The sequence below is a fragment of the Rhinopithecus bieti genome, unplaced genomic scaffold (assembly GCF_001698545.2).
Source record: "Rhinopithecus bieti isolate Rb0 unplaced genomic scaffold, ASM169854v2 scaffold_13261, whole genome shotgun sequence".
NCBI classification, from domain to species: Eukaryota; Metazoa; Chordata; class Mammalia; order Primates; family Cercopithecidae; genus Rhinopithecus; species Rhinopithecus bieti.
This window is the reverse complement of record NW_016807494.1, coordinates 1279221-1284004: the sequence shown is the minus strand read 5'-3', so window position 1 is coordinate 1284004 and position 4784 is coordinate 1279221. Positions and strand designations below refer to the sequence as shown.

The window sequence follows — 4784 nt, the reverse complement described above, 5'->3', positions numbered from 1 at the left end:
CTTACTAAAGACATGGGAGGAAGTTCTACCAGCTGACCAGCTTTCCCCAACGTGGAAAGGATCACAGCAAAGCCATCTGAGCTCTCCAACAGACCTTGAACGCCAAGGGATTCACAGGTAGGTACACCTGTGTGGAAGTAAAGCTGTTGCTTATTCTGGTAGCCCAATCTGAGGCTGGGGGAGGTGGGCGCGGGGTTATTTTAGCGTTGGCGGAGCACTGGCACTGTCGCTGCGCGTCTGCTCCTCCTCGCTTTTCTCCTGCCGCCCTAGTCCCGCAGTGGCCATGAGGGAGATCGTGCTATCGCAGACCCCGCAGTGTGGGAACCAGATCCACACCAAGGTTGGTGGCCGCGGCTCTGAGGGCCCAGCGCAGGCCTGCCGGGTGGCCCGGGAAGATGTTGGCAGTGGCAGGAGCTGTATTGAGGCCCCTGGGCTCCCTGCCTGGGTCGCGGTGGGCCTGGGTGGCTGGCTAGGCAGCCAGGGCGGACCTCCAGGGATCCAGAGGCCTGGGGTGGGGTTAGGAGAGGGGCTGGGGATAGAAGAGGGGCTGGGGAGCCTCGGGCTCCGCGGCCTCCGTGACTCAGCCCTGGCCTGTCTGGCCCCTCCTGTCTCTCGCAGTTCTGGGAGGTGATCTCTGATGAACAAACCATCGACTCTGCTGGGACCTCCCACGGGGACAGGGACCTGCAGCTGGAGCGCCTCAATGTGTACTACAACGAGGCCAGGTGTGAGACCCCAGTCCTTCCCCCACCGCCCTCCTGGGAATGGCGGCCCTCCGCTCGCTGATGCCTTCCCGCTCCCCTCAGGTGGCCGGTACCTGACCCGCGCTGTGCTCGTGGATCCGGAGCCGGGCACCGTGGACTCTGTGCGCTCGGGGCCCTTCGGGTGGGTCTTCAGGCCCGACGACACCTTCGGTGAGCTGTGGGTGAGGACTGGGGTGGGGCTCCTTAGCCAGGGCAGCTCAGATTCACAGAGTGCCCCAAGGTCATCGCTGTGGGAACTGTGGAGCTAGGGCCTCTGAACACCTTCCTATCCTGAGTCACTCAATCTCCTTCTCCTAAACGGGCTTTGGCAGGAAGGCCCAGCTGTCTGCCTGAGATGAGCTGCTGATGCAATCTTTCTGCAGGGAGCTGAGCTGGGGGCAGAAGCTGCTACTTTCCTTGTGGATGGGCAGGAGCCACCTGCAGAAGGTCTGTTGTTAGGCTGTCTCAGGTTCGGCTCCTGACTTAATTTCTAACAGGGGAGGCTGCTATCCTTTAGCTTTGGGGGAGGGAGGTCCACCTGCAGGGTGAATCGTGCTTTCACCTCACACGTGATACTTGGCCCTTTTTTGCATTGTGGTGGCCCCTGATGACTGTATATCTGGCCATCCAGTGACTTGCTGTACTGTCTTACAGGTCAGTGTGGGGCCAGGAACAACTGGGCCAAGGGGCACTACACAGAAGGTGCAGAGCTGAAGGCATCAGTGATGGATGTCGTGAAAAAAGAATCAGAGCTGTGACTGCCTGCAGGGTTTCCAGCTTACCCGCTCCCTGGGTGGAGGGACTGGATCTGGGATGGGTACCCTTCTCATCAGTAAGATCTGGGAGGGGTACCCAGACAGGATCGTAAACAGTGTTCTGCCTTTGCCCAAGGTGTCAGACACCATGGTGGAGTCCTACAGTGCCACCCTCTCAGTCCACCAGCTCATAGAAATTGCAAATGAGACCTTTTGCATTGATAGCGAAGCTCTGTAGTCCTGCATGACATCTGTTCCAGAACCCTAAAACTGCCCACACCCACCTACGGTGACCTGAATCACCTGGTGTCTGCTACCATGAGTGGGGTCATCACGTGCCTGCGCTTCCCAGGCCAGCTGAATACTGACCTGCAAAGGCTGGCCATGAACATGATCCCATTTCCCCGGCTGTGCACTTCTTCATGCCTGACTTTGCCCCACCGACCAGCCGGGGCAGCCAACAATACCGGGCCCTGACTGTGGCTGAGCTCACCCAGCAGATATTTGATGCTAAGAATATTATGGTTGCCTGTGTAGCCCGTCATGGCCACTACCTAATGGTGGCTGCCATTTTCAGAGGTTGTGTGTCCATGAGGGAGGTGGATGAGCAAATGTTCAATATTTAAAACAAGAACAGCAGCTACTTTGCTGACTGGCTCTCACAATGTGAAAACGGCCATCTGTGCCATTGCACCCAAGGGGCTAAAAATGTCAGCCACCTGCATTGGCAACAACACGGCCATCCTGGAGCTGTTCAAGTGTGTTCCAGGCCTTCCTGCAGTGGCACACGGGTGAGGGCATGGACGTGATGGAGTTCACCAAGGCCGAGAGCAACATGAACGACCTGCTGTCTGAGTAAGCAGTACCAGGATGCCATGGCCAAGGAGGAAGGAGGTGGTCTAGAGCCTGCCTTTTCTGGGTAAAGAAGGGAAGTGGTGTGGATTCTCTAGTGTGTTCTGATAGCCATGTGTCACTACGCACTTATTGTTTGTGTCTTCACATCTCTTCTTCTTGCTTTTTAAAGCATTTTCATAGTATGCAGTTTTGCCTAATAGAGCATTCTCTTAGCATCTGCTTTCACCTGCACTTTCTATAGGCCTTCTGAGTACTGCTGGCAGATGTAATTGTGCTGCAAGGTTACAGCCGACTTGGGCTTCTATGCCCAGGAACAAGCATTCCAGTGGATCCTGGCGGGGTTAGTATGGGCTATGGACATGGCAGGCGTGCTTCACAGGAACTTGAACCTGCCCTGGGCCTTGGTCATCTGCTCAGTAGGGAACCTGTTTCCTGAAGGCAACCCTGGCTTCTCCTCCACAGGACCAGCTGGTCTCTAACTTAAAAGTGGCCAGTGCTGCCCACCCCCACCCTACTTCCAAAAGGGTTGGGCAATTCTACCCCAAGGTGGCACCTTGGAGACAATGTAGTAGCACTGCTGGTCCTGAACCAGCAATAAAGGGTGGTCAAATAGGGGGCCAGCTACCCCTTCCCCATGATAGCGTGGGTGTGTCAGTGTGACCTCTTCCCCTAATCATGTGGGCACACGAATATCTGGCAGGGGCAGAGACTAGTTGGCAGGAATCAAGCCCACTGTGTACTCACATGCATGTAGAAGGGAATTAGGCCCTGGGGGCTGTACATGTAGTCACTGGGCCTGTATGTCTCTCTCCAGGGCATGGGTGCAGTTTCCGAACAGGAACTGGGAATCTGCAACCAGTGATGAAAATGCCTACTCAGGGGTCTATTGTGCCCCAGGCTGGAGGGATAGCACTCTCTGAAAAAGCAGCTAATGTACACTGCCTCTTGTCTCACCTATCCCCCGCTTCAAAGCAGGGGGAGAATACAAGGCTATCAGGATGAGAGAGGTGGAAGTGGCACCTTTGGGGTCAGGCCCTTAAGCCAGGCAGAGCCTCCTTCCTAGGCCTCTCAGGAAGCCTGGACTTCGAGGCCTGCCTCCAGGAAGCTGTCAATAAGATGTGTGTGAGCTGGGTGCTCGGGAGCACACCCAGGACAGTGCTCTTCTACCTGGCTCTTGTAGAACTCAGCCATGGCCTGTATGATACCCTGTTGGTAATTCACCCCATCACACAGGTGGATCAGGAAGATGAAGCCAGCACAGCCTGGGGTTGGGCAGATGTTCAGGTCCCACCCCAGATCACCTTGGCCTTCCCCTAGTCCTGCCCACCTGCCTCAGATACATCAGGGAAGGCAGGTGAGGCTCATCTCCTTTTCCCTAAATGCTGGCAATTGCCTCACAGGCAAGCAGAGGAGTGTTTCATCTTTGGAAAATATGTCCCTGGGTAGGGACACAGCTGGGAGGTGAGAGAAGTTCCCCTTTAATGCCCCAACCTGTTCTCAGAGCAGGAAAAGGGGCCTCTGTGACAGCCCTCCTCACTGGCTCTCACCCTCTGAGGGGTGTCCTTGCCCAGCACAGCCCAGGCCTGCACCCACCTGAGATGGCCTTACATGGAGCTGGTGGGGAAGGTTCAGCTGCAGCAACAACTGGAAGCTGCCCACACCTAGTGTCCCCACTCGTGAGTGGTGTCAGATGTTCCTCCCTCCTGCAGTGATATAGCCAGAGTGGCAGAGGGGGCAAGTCACTGCCACAGTTCCCACCTGGTTCTGAGTGGGGCCCAGGCTTGGCTCCTGTGTATTTCCCAATTACCTGGTTCCACCTGGGACTTCATGGATGGGAGTGGTCCTCTTAGGGGCCTTTTTTTATATGCCAGCTGCAGGTCTGTGTTTCTCAAGTCTCAGGAGTCCCCCTTCTAGCCCGGCAAGCATGGGCCATGGTGGGAGGGGGCATGAAGCTTCCAGAAAGCAGAACCTAGTGACTGCTGATGGTTTTCTTCCTTCAGTGGGAGTCAGCTTAGAATCTCAACGTTCTTGTAGGGGCTTCAAAACAGTACAGACAGGGTAGCATATAAGCAATTGAGGCAGAATGGTGGGGCCAGGAGGGAGCAGGGCCAAGGTCTGGTGGCTTACCCATGTAGAGGGGATTGTAGGGATTATCAACTATCCGGGAATTCAGTGGAGCTTGGTCTCATTAAAGCCCTAGATGAACTTGGACTTGGACATGGGAGACAGCATGAAGTGGGGGGCTCTACTACACACTGTGGTTTTTGAGCAGCTGTGCCATGGTGCACCCATAGATGTTCCCCACCTGGAGCACAGCTGTGGGTAGAAGCTGGCATAGCTGCAGAGGGAAGAGGGGGAGCAGGCGGCAGGAGGAGTCTCAAGAGCAGCCTCAGGCAGCCAGATGGGGCCTCTGCAAGCAAAATGCAGATCC

The 4784-nt window shown here is 55.9% G+C and overlaps 1 pseudogene; it reads left to right on the top strand.

The window, feature by feature from the left end:
* The first annotated feature begins 283 nt into the window (after positions 1–283).
* LOC108535927 (tubulin beta-8 chain-like) lies at positions 284–2421 on the top strand (annotated as a pseudogene).
* Positions 2422–4784: the final 2363 nt, after the last annotated feature.